This window comes from Misgurnus anguillicaudatus, chromosome 10 (assembly GCF_027580225.2).
Source record: "Misgurnus anguillicaudatus chromosome 10, ASM2758022v2, whole genome shotgun sequence".
Classification (NCBI taxonomy): domain Eukaryota; kingdom Metazoa; phylum Chordata; class Actinopteri; order Cypriniformes; family Cobitidae; genus Misgurnus; species Misgurnus anguillicaudatus.
The window spans coordinates 30,893,678-30,906,588 of record NC_073346.2 but is presented as its reverse complement, the minus strand read 5'-3'; positions in this window follow the sequence as shown (position 1 = coordinate 30,906,588).

Here is a 12,911-nt window from a genome sequence, read left to right as displayed (position 1 = left end):
TTCCTTAAAGACAAACTTTAAAAACTTTATACAAACTCGAAAGTTCGTTTTACGAGAAACAATAGTGTAGAATAAAGTTTTTTGAAAACTAACAAAAAATCTGGACCAAAAGGTCACATCAAAAGGTTTTTAAGATTTGAAACATTTTAGTCAAGTGACCCTACACTTTTGTACATGTTGCTTGTACCACACTTCAGTTGAGCTACAGAAAAACCTTTATTAATCGAATTGGTACTTTTACAATTTGTCCCTGTTATGGTGCACTTGAGAATTAATAAACATAAGGCCTAACATTATCTGGCATTCAGTTTGCCAGATAAATTTTCTGCGAAACACACATGAACGTAACTCATTTTAAATAAACGTGCATTACATTTTGGCTTAAATTAGGACTATTAAAGTGTCACGATTTACAGTAGATACTGTATAATTTCTCAGTCTGAAACCTGAACGCACCATAGCTAATAAGTTTAAGCTCAGAACTTAAGAGACCTCAGGTACCTACGGGAACAAGTGACCGCGTACACAGGCTTTTCTGTGTAATTGTGAAATGACAAAGTTGCTTGGCTGTGACTTCTAAAACCTTTCACTAATGGCATTAAGACTTTGAGCGCTTTACTGGCGGCTGTGCCAAACTAGAGGAGTGGGAGAAGCCGAGAGGCTGAATGTATTGCAGATGGCACAACTCTATTCTGTTACCAAACCATCTGGAGTTTACTTAAACTGATGACTTCATTATCAAACACGGGTCTTCCTGCCAAATACTACCCCTGACATGCTCAAACACATACACACGGTGACTGACACACGCACTAATGTGGATGGACAGATACACATAGGCAAACACACACTGGCATGAACACACACTGGCTTATGGCGCCCACAAAGACGGAGCGCTTTGCAGGCGTGTGGAAAGTGACGTGGCTGTCAATGTGACTTCGTTTGCGTGCACATGTGTTTGACTCTGGCTTCAGCAACAGTTTAAGTATTGTAATTTGATGACATAATAGTGTAAAATAGGCGCCTGTAAGTGACCCGTCTACCTTTCACCTCTCACACAAAGGTCACACAGGGATCTCCTCTGACCCAACCTTGTAAGTTTTCACATCAACGTCAAAACTAATGATCTGACCTACTGTAATTTGTTTGGGGGGCCTCCTCAGAGACACCTGCAGTGGGTGGGTTCGGGCCAAACGCGGCCAAGCAAGTTCATGCCAATTAAATCATCGCCGCACCAATTTTTCCACACAGGCCCTTCCAACACTGAAGTGTCGTGGTAATTGATGTTCATGACAGGAGAGCCGCATGTTTTTTTAACCCGTATTAGATTTGTTGTACATGTGGTTTCGGCTGTTATTTTTTTCTCATACAGCTCTGCTACCGGCTGAGGATTGTAACCGCAAGTCTAGTTGAACAAGTGCTTTGTTTGACAGTGTTGATCTTTGCACGTTCAGTTTTAACATCTAGTAGCTTCAGAGAGCAGTGTGATGGTTGAAGTAATCCTGAATGACAACTGGTAGAGCCTTGTGTTAGTCATACAAAAGGTAATGAGTTCAATCCCGGGAACACAGATACTGATAAAATAATTAATGTGTCGTTCAAATATATAAATGTAATAGATGGATAGTACAGCTTAAGGGCTCGTTATAGTTGTGCGTAGGTCCTACGGCGTAGCCGCGATGGCGTAGGTTCCGTGTCGGTTTTCATTTATACTTTTGCGTCATCGTCCGCGTCGACGTGTAAACATGCACGCAGACCGCTGGTAGGCAGTATCCATGTGTGTAACCACAGTAGAAGCGCAACCGGCAAAGAAGAAGAAGCTTGGCAAGTTAACCCACAAACGAAGAAGAAACAGCAACTTGTTGTGTATGATTTGAGAAGACCAGCAATGATTGACGTAAACACACAGCGACTTTTGTTGCAGTTTGAGTTAAATCACTCCTCAACTTGGCCACTTTTTGTTTTCACTGTCGCAAACGGAAATACATATGACGCAGTTTTTTTACCTGACAGGAGGGGTTCTGGTGTACCAATCACAGCGCTTGCGGTCCGCGTAGAACTGACGCTCTTAAAATTTTTGTGAGGTGGACGTCAGGCTACGCAGAGCTATGGATAGCCTACATCGTAGCTATGGCGTAGAACTTATGCACGACTATAAATCGGGCTTTAGATAACTGTGGATTGGGAAAATTCGCATGTCAGTCTTTGACTTCTGCAGACGTTGCAAGTTTAAGCATAAAATAAGACATTATGATCTGTTGCATTTGTAGAGCATTGTGTTATCATTTCAAAGGGTCATGCATTTGATCCCATACTGTTAAAATATATGTAGATAAAAACATCCTTCGGTAAAGCCTGGAATACATTGCACGATTTTTGCCCTCCTATAAGATCATTACCTTATCACACTGTGCGACATGTATCGTTTAAACTCGGGAACGAGAGGACTGTAGACTGTACGATGATGACACGGAAGCTTCGGCGGCAGCGTCACATGTTGCGCAACGTCACCAGCATGCACTCGTGGTAAACAAATACGGCGCACAAGTCGTAGCAGCAAACACACTGCGCGGTGATGCCGAATTTCTGACACTGTCAGAAAACAATCGTAGGCTATCTTTGGATGCAAGACCGGTGAAAACGGCCGTCTTTGAACCTCTCTCATTGTACGACATAGGACCACCGATGAAGAGCCACGATCACAGAAATCGCGACGATTGTTTCACGATGGCAATCTTTCGTCTGGGACAGCCAATAATCATGCAGTGTATCCCGGGCTTAACACTTTACTTGAAGAGGTGTTCATAAGACTGACTGACATCTTTATAATCATGACATGACCCGTGCTATGAACATAAAGGAGATTTTTTGCATGTGTATGACAACTTTCATTTGTGTCATTTGTTTAATTATGTCATTTTTAATGCAAAGAAGACATTCAATGTTGACATTAATTAATACATCATAACTTGTCATGACAACTTGACATTACAAGACAACAAGACACAAGACAACATAACTGACAACTTTTTACCAGTGGTACAAATATAATTTGGCATTAAAATGGCATTAAGTGTTAATACTCTGTCAAATGGTTTTATAACAATGTCATAAATGTTCTTCAGTTCATAATGTTTTTTTAAGTTTCCTCCAGGTGTTTAAGAAATAAAATCAATCATATAATAATAATAATAATAATAATAGAAATTAAAATTAATAAAATTATTCACCTAAAATTTAATGAAAACAGTACAAAATGGGATAAGCCATGCAGCGTTGGGTCCTATCGCTGGAAAACAGTTAATTACATCAAATGAATTAAATGTTTTGTAAGTTTTTTCTTCTATCTCAGAAACTTTTAGAACCCTCTGTGCACTGCAAAAATGATTTTCAAGAAAAAAAATTATTAGTATTTTGTGTTGTTTTCAGTAAAAATATTAAAACATTCTTAAATTAAGATGCTTGATGAGCAAAATGACCCAAGAAAATAAGTCTAGTTTTTAGACCAAAATATTAAATTTAAGTCATTTTGTGCATAAAACAGGCAAAAAAAACTGTCAATGGGGTAAGCAAATTCTTAATTTAAGAATTTATAGATATTTTTACTAAATAACAAGACAAAAATCCTAAGACATTTTTTTCTTGAAAATAATTTTTTTGCAGTGTGTGAGGAAGAACAAGTTCTGTTAGTTGTTAGTTTTTTATGTATTGAGCACATACATAAAGTTAAGTATAATCTTTTGACGTGTCTGTTGCAATTTGAAAAGGTATTTAAAAAAAATTCACATAGTATTGACACTTAATGAGATTTAAATGACAGTTAAATGTAATCTTAACCCATAAAGCTAGGTAGTTTCTTAAGTGTGGTAATTATTCTGCTATGTCATGTTTATGACAGATTTATGACAAGTTATGATATTGGTTTATGTCGAGTTGTCATAACAAAGACATCTCAAACAATGTCATCTATGCATAAAAATGACATAATTGAGCAAATGACACTTAATGACAGTTGTCATAAGTGTGCATAAAAGCTCCTTCATGTTCATGACACGTGTTATGATTATGAAGGCGTTATGCCAATCTTATGAACACCCCTTCAAGTAAAATGTTACCCATTCGTCTTTTAAAACTTTATCCAGATTGAGGTTATAAAATATATACAAAGCATAACCCTCACACTTCTTTATGATTTAATACTTTTTCACTAAGATTTCACTTAATACAATATTGTAAGCGTAATAAAAGTGTTCTCCATCCATGTTGTGGCTCTTTAACAGTCCCTCTGTGTAGGGGAGTGGACCCAGTTAATTGCGTGCACACTTGTAACCATTGCTGTAATCCTGAAGTGTTTTTATATGACCAGCGGTTGTGTTTCGCACCGGTTTCACACTTTCTCTCCACACGTGTGAGGGCTCCAGGTGTCATGCCCTCCATCAGCCGGCTAAGCCCTGTGTATGAGCCCCAAACAGGAACGCTAGGGTGGAAAGGGAACCCGAAAGGTTCACAGGCCACTTGATTATGGGCTGGCGGACACAGCTGTGGTTTGTGCCACTTCATAAAAATTGTCATCTGTTTCACAACATACAGCAGAGTCGAGCGGTTGCATTGCATTATGGGATAGGTACACTCTCTGCCGGAAGCAAAGCATGGGTTAAGAATGAGTGAATAAAATGGGAAGTTAGTTTGTATGTTGTAGAGGATCTTAGTTTGTGTGTATATTACTTAGGGCTGCATAACAATTAATCGCAACTAATCATTTGTAGAATTAAAGTTTTTGTGTAAACAATCATATATATATATATATTTGTGTAATGTGTATTATAATTATAATTATATTTATAAAAACACACACATGCATGTATATATTTAAGAAATATTTACATGTGTAAAAACATTATACATAAATATGACTTAATATATACAAATATGTTTTTTCTTAAAATTTTACATGCATGTGTGTGTATTTACATATACATAATAATTATACACAACATAATATGTGATATAAACAAAAACTTTAATTCTGCAAACGATTAGTTGTGATTATTGAACCCATTCTCACCAAAAAGCGTACAAATGACACGCAGTGTGATTATCGTGCAATAGATCCGCCAAATTCCGATTTTGCGTGCATATGATACGCCAGTCCTTCCCATTCACTTATATGGCGAATCGTTTCGTGACGTTTTATTTATTGTTTTCTAATTTGTTTTCTGTTTTTTTACCATTTTCGCTTGGGTTTAGGGTTAGAACAACTTTTTGTTATATAAAAATGACATCCTAACCCAAACCCCAACTCTAACCCCAACTCCAAGCGACCATGGCTTAAATATAGATAAAAACATAGAGAAACCTGTATATTAAATAACCTGCTTAAACAAATGTGAAATCTAACCCTAAACCCAAGCGAAAATGGTTTAAAAAACAGAAAACAAATTAGAAAACAATAAATAAAACGTCACGAAACGATATTCATATAAGTGAATGGGAAGGACTGGCGTATCATATGCACGCAAAATTGGAATTTGGCGTATCTATTGCACGATAATCACACTGCGTGTCATTTGTACGCATCTTGGGGGATTATTTGTTATGCAGCCCTAATATTATTTTTCTGTGAAAGGCAGAAAGGGGCTAGTTGTCACACTTATTTTTCAATGTGTAGTTTTTCAAAGCATTTTTTGGAGACACAATGTAAGAATGAAACCATAATAAAAACAAATCAAACAACATAACTGTATAATGTACATATCAAAGCATCATTTTGGATAACTAACTTAAGCCTGGAGTATAGTTTTTTGTACGTGTATGTGAACGTATGCGCACAGTTGAACACATGGCTTTGCAAAGCATAGTTTATTTGACTCGTACATACAGCCTGATCTCACGAGAATTTGTACATATTTTTCAAGTTGGCTAATTCGTATAAATTCATACGAAGTTAATCATGCAAAAATGTACGATTCTCATGAAAAAACAACAACGAAACCCAATCACTAACCCCGCACCTAACCCCAACGTGACAGGGGTCAAGACAAATCGTACAACAAAACCTACAAATGTGGTCATATAAATTAATCAAATTAGCCAAAAAAATCTCAAATGCCATCTATCAAAACTCAAGCTCATATACACTTGTATCATAATGCAAAACACCAGATCCTATTTTTTATCTCCATAACAAAATTCAAGATGACCAAACATGGATATGGATTTTTTTAAAGTCACCATGAAATGGAAGTAGCGATTGTCTTAATTTCCACGTGGTGACATAAACCAGCATTTGAAATGAAATAAGACAGGGCTGGATTTGAATTTGCCCATCTAGATTTGATTGGATCATTTGAAGTTGGGTCGTGTTGTTAATTGCTAATCTCAGCGATCTTCTCCCAGACCCCACCCACCTGCCATACCATACAGATTCTCGTGAGATAGCGTTGGTACGTAGACGTTTGACGCATACGCATTGCGACAAAATGCAATGCATCTCCTGGGCTACATACTACATTCTCCTGTATGCGCATGCACGACCCATGCGTACTATTCTGATGACGAAATTTACTGTACGCGGACCCTCATGTATGTGTAAATAGGGAACTATACTTCTAGCATTATAATTTAAAAGGTATGTGACAGCTATAAAAAATATTAATGTCCTTTTGGTGAACATCAACCACAGCTGATCCATGACTTATAGGTTTACCCAAGCACAAAAGTAGCTATACTGAAAGTTTAACATACAAAACACTACTAGAAAAAACACATGCAATTTGACACAAAACCTTATGGTTACTAAGATTTTGCCTTTTTCCAGGTCTAGATTGTTCATTATTGTGGCATTGTGATTTATAACGTAGTATTCTACTGATACGACTTTTTACAGTGATTGTAAAATTCATTTGATTCATTGTGATTCATTTATGCTGTACCCTGTAGAATAGGCTTTTAGGGAACGAACCAGGTTGGGTTACGCGAACATTTATAACCATTAAAATGTTGGCCTGGACGGAGTTGCACGAAATCAAACATTTAATGAATGTTTTCATAATTCATATTTTTGTATACACAGTTGTGACTGTAATAAACTCTCCAGCACATGGACATCTGTCTGAAAGGAGTTTTCAAACTGTAACTCTGTTCCTAAACTTAGTGAACCACTTACTGCCTACATATTTAACTCCTTTCTAAGCGAACAAGGTAAAAATAAGTGTTTCTAAATAGCTAAACTGTTAGAGCATTGCACAGGCTCATAAAAATACATAGCCTAACTCGAATGCAATGTAAGTTGATTCGGATGAAGGCATCTGCTAAATGTGTAAATGTAATATTCATTCCATAATAGAAGTGATAGATTTGGAACGCATTACATTGGCAGCGATTCTGCATGCTAATGTTGTGTAAGCTAATTTGGATTTATGCATGTGGCAGACAATTTTTATCCAAAGTGACTTACAGTGCATTACAAGATATACATTTTATCATTATGTGTGTTCCCTGGGATCGAACCCATGACCTTCTGCGCTGCTAGAGCAATGCCCCACCATGTTGAGCTACAAGTACAGTATTAATTAAAATATACAGCAGCAAAAACGTTAAGTAAATTCATCACTCTTCTGTATTTCTCTTCTATAAACACTTTAATTTGAAATATATGCTACCCCGAATGTTTTTTCATTGAGCTTGTCAAAGTGCATTGCGGGATTGCCTTCTTTAAATGCCTTAAATGCCTTTAGATGTCATTTCTGTAGGCAGCCGACTAGATGTTTGGAACAGAGCATATGAGAGTGATTACGGTTTATTCATTCCTGTTATAATGATAAAGATGCAACAGCCAAATGGTGCTCTGAACAACTAAATAAATACATTTTTGTTCCTTCAGAGTGCATGAACTTCTAAATCTGGCAGCGGGTCTGTGTGTGTCGCAAATGCCCTAAGATTGTATCCGTTTTTTTCCTACAGTAACTAAAGTTAAGATGTCTCCCTCTCGCATTTTGTTTGTCAAAGAAAGTGAAGTACTTATAAATGGCATTTGTCTCTGGCTGCTTAAAGGTTCAGGGTTGGAGCTGAACAAAGCGAGCTGTCAACCGGTCAACGTCTCACTTCATAATTAACTTCTCCTGGGGCACACCGGCCATGTGGCCATATAGACCACAGCGAATACTGACTCTCTCTCTCTTTCTCTCTGTATGTCTTGCTGTCTCTCACTCTATTACTCTCTGTATTTGAAGAACGTTCACTGTTTGCATTTACTGGTGAAGATGGAATTTTTGTAAGGATGGTATGTTGAAGCTATTTTGATATCTGATGTTTGCAACAGAAGTTTAAAAAGATCCTATGTTTTCTTTGGGTATGTGTGTATGTGCCATCAGAAATCCAACCTCTTTAATATTTTGATCAATAACTCCTACAATATTTCCAAAGAACCACTCAGAACCTTTTTTGGATGAAGCATCTTTATGTAGCCATACAGCCAAAAATGGTTCTGCAGTGGCATTGTGGAGCATCTTTATTTTTAAGAGTGAAGATTATTTGAGGTATGCTATCCAGATTAATGTTAAAGCTTGTTACGCTTTTTGTATCAACCGTGTCTCATATAACCATTTGTTTATTTTATTTCTAATTTAAAAAATGCAAGGAAAAGCAACTGAGACAAAGTTATGATGGTTGTATGGTGCTTTATCTTGAATGAAACATAACAAAGTCTCATGAGCTGTGAAAGTGCAACATCTGCAGGATGCATTTTTCCTCTTTAAAACACCAGTCCTCATATTTATACACTGTAAAAAATTATATCTTTAAAGATGTAAAAAAATCTTTGGTGTCCCCAGAGTACGTATGTGAAGATCTTGCTCAAAATACCATATAGATAATTTATTATAGCATGTTAAAATTGCCACCTTATAGATGTGAGCAAAAATGTTTTTAATGAGTTTATCTCTGCACTAAATGGCAGTGCCATGGTTGGATAGTGCAGAAAAAGGGGCAGTATTATTCCCTTCTGACATCACAAGGGGAACCAGAATTCAATAGAGGGTATCTTTGACGTCACCGTTGGCGAAAGTGCCTGCGGTTACGCCTATTGAGTGGCAAAAGACATAGCGGGAAAATTTGAGTACAGTGTGAAATCAGTGGAAACATGGGATGAAAATGCGTTTAAATGGGAAAAGCTGTTGTGCGATAGACTGTACTAACAGATTAACAAGAATTCCGAGCTATCGTTTTACAAACTGCCAAAATACACCAAAAAGAGAAGTAAATGGATCGTTCACGCCAACGTCCACAGACCACAGGTGGGTTGACAAGTTGATAGGTTCACTATCAAGCAGAGGTTTTACTTTCTACTTAAAGGTATTTTTCAAGTATTTGTGTTTTTCTTTGGAAAACATACATTCCAAAGCATATTATTATAATAATTTGTATTCTATTACATTTCATAAATACAAGTTTTTGTTTTACATTTAATATTTAAGTACATTAACATAGTTTTAGTCAGGTAAAAGTACACAATTTTAATGTAATTAGGTATTAAATTTATTTTATTATGCAATACTAAAGAATACACAATATGAGTATATGCTTCAGAACAGTGTTTCTCAAACTTTTTCAGCCCAAGGACCACTTTATCTTCCAATTTTTTCTGAGGACCACCTAACAGAATCCCACTCTAACACGCCCCCCCAAAAAACAACAAAATAGGAAGGATAAGCTAAATTTAAGTTTAATATGCAACTGCTTCAAGTCAAAAACTATTTTTAAACACAAATGCAATGCTATGTTCAGAAATTATTATATGAATTTTATTTCATTTGAACAAGTAAATGTGAAATGAGTTACAGCTTAATATGGACAACAAACTGCACATATGAAAAAACTGCAATTAAACATACTATAACAGCCTAGGTCCCACTTAATGTCATTCCAAAGAGCCATTATTTTAAAACTGAGGTGGTGGGTATATGAAGTCTATGATTGTAACTATGGTAACAATAAAATGCTGAAAAAAATGTTCCTCTTAATGTCCAAAATCACTGAAATTACAGGGATTTTACACATGAAACAAAAACTAGTTCATTATAAAACTAATAGATCTGTGGATTTTAGCTGCTTTCAGTTGACGCTTGATCCTTCTTTTGACTCCTCTTTGGTTTAGCCATCGATCCATTTTTACGTTATTAAAACAGAATGGCAAGAACTGATATCACAGTTTTGCAAGTGCATTAACAATCTACTTAAATAACTGACGATTGTATAAACACTTGCCTAGTTTAGGTAATCTTTTGGGGGACCACTGGGGGGGGTTTGGTGGTCTGCGGACCACACTTTGAGAATTACTGCTTTAGAATGTAGTAAAGTAACATTTTTCCTAATCAAACACCCTTATATGGCACAGATGCTTGGAAAATGTAACTAATATACAGTAACTAAGTATTGTCCACTTTTGCTATCAGATCAAACTAAATTTAATTTAAGCTGATAATAGTCAGTTTTACTGGCATTTTCGCATCAGCCGCTATGAAAACCAGCCATTTTGTTAAATGTTGGCCACTCGAAGGGGCGAGTTCCAACGTGGTCATGTGGAAAAGTGACGTTAATGCATGCCCTCTATTACCTATTTTTTCACATGTTTGCAGAAAATGGTTTACCAAAACTTAGTAACTGTGTTGATCTTTTTCACAATTTCTAGGATGATAGAAGCACTCGGGACCCAATTATAGCACTTAAACATGGAAAAAGTCAGATGTTCATGATATGTCCCCTTTAACTTTAAAAGTTGAATTGTTCAACTTAATTTGTTAAGTTATGTCAACTTATCACAAGTCAAAACTTTAAAAAGTAGGTTAAATTGACCTATTTAAAGGGGATATTTCACAAGACTTTTTTAAAATGTCAAATAAATCTTTGGTGTCTCCAGAGTATGTATGTAAAGTTTAAGCTCAAAATACCATATAGATAATTTATTATAGCATGTTAAAATTGCCACTTTGTAGGTGTGAGCAAAAATGTGTCAGTTTGGTTGTGTCCTTTAAAATCCAAATAAACTGATCTCTGCACTAAATGGCAGTGCTGTGGTTGGATAGTGCAGATTAAGGGGCGGTATTATTCCCTTCTGACATCACAGGGGGAGACAAATTTCAATGACCTTTTGTTGCACAGGCTTGCACTGGATTGATCTTTTTCACATTTTTTAGGTTGATAGAAGCACTGGGGACCCAATTATACACTAGCACTCAAACATGAAAAAAGTCAGATTTTCATGATATGTCCCCTTTAAGTTGTTAAAACTTTATGCTGCATTTATAACATGACATGTTGTGAGTAAATAAGATTATTTGATAATCTTTGCTTTTCTAAAAAAAAGATTTTAATCTTATTTAGGTATTAATGAGTCATTTTGACTGTACACTGTAGCAGCTTTCCTTTTAAACCTTTTATCGTACTCCAGGTGAAAAGTTCAGTTTCTCGTATTTCGTTTGAACCCGGCAGATTCCAAACAAAATGTAATAAAATAAGAAGAGATGGACTGAAAAAGAAAAGCAATGAGAAAATGACTCGTGTGGTGACTATCCATGCGGGTGCTGAGTGATGTTTATCGGCTCCCCTTTGCCACCCAGGTCTCTCTCAAGAACACCCGGACTGAAATTCCAATGCAGCTTATCAAAGCCCCCATCTCTGTACAGGAGGGGTGAGTTTAGAGGGTTTATGTGTGTGTGGGGGGGTCATTGTGCAAGCCTGGATTAGGTAGAGAGGAAGCAAACTGTTGGGGTTAGTGGTTCATTAGTGTTTACTAACAATCGCTGGATGTCAGAAAGGTCTTGAGAGAAGAAAAGACATTTAGGAAGAGAGATTGGTTTTTAGGGTCATGTTTTACAACTTATTACACAAAGAGATAAAGGATTAGTCTCTCTCTCTCACACACACACACAAACTCTCTCTCGCTTACTCTTCGACTTTCTGGCTTGCTCTGGAACTGATCTTAGTGAGTGACCTGAAGCTTGATTAGGCCAGTGCAACACAGCCGATCTGTGGTGGTTGTAGAAGGGTTTGACTCTAATGGTCTCTAATCCAACTAGCATGCACTCAAAGCATGTGGCTCACTTTCTCTCTTTACCTAACTGCTAGCTAGAGGTTAAAACCATTAGGTCTTAAAGTTGCTGTCATTAAATGCGGCCTATGCTATAATCAATTGTTGCCTGTGTTGGATTTATCTCCTAAGAGGACAATTGCAGAGATACAGATCTCTCCAGCGTACATAGGGGTTATTCGCTTCATCAAGCAAACATTTAGAGATTGTCAGAAGGAATTTGAAGCATTAAAGTTTATTACACGATGCTACTTTATGCTGAATTATTGAAGCAGCCCTTAAAAAATTCACAAAGGTAACTTCCACCAAAGTACTGTATAATAAATAATAAAAAATACATTTATGAGAGATATTTTGTAATTTTTTATTGTATTCCAAGTTATAATTCAAATTTCACAGCAAGTTACCATAGTTTTATTGTAATAGACATATTATTTGTGGGTCATTCCACCGAATCGGTGCCATTTGCATGTTGTAACCCATCAAAATTGAAGTTATTGATTTTTTAAAAACTGAATCTAATAACACACATGTTTTTCTTTTCAAAATGAGTATTGGTCAATCTCAGGTAACTAGTTAATTTTTTAAACATGGTTTCTTAATGAAGGATGGAGGCAGGATGATAACAGGACTGAAAGTAACAGGACTGAGTTTTATATCTGCATTAAATATGAGCTAATAGCTAAAGTTTTATTTTAAAATAAGCTGATAACATTAAAGAAATATTAGGTAACAGGACTTAACCTTAAGATTGACATTTACAGTCATAGCATCAATATCATAAAATGTAGAGAAAAGAAAATGAGAAAAGTAACTTTTGATGTTC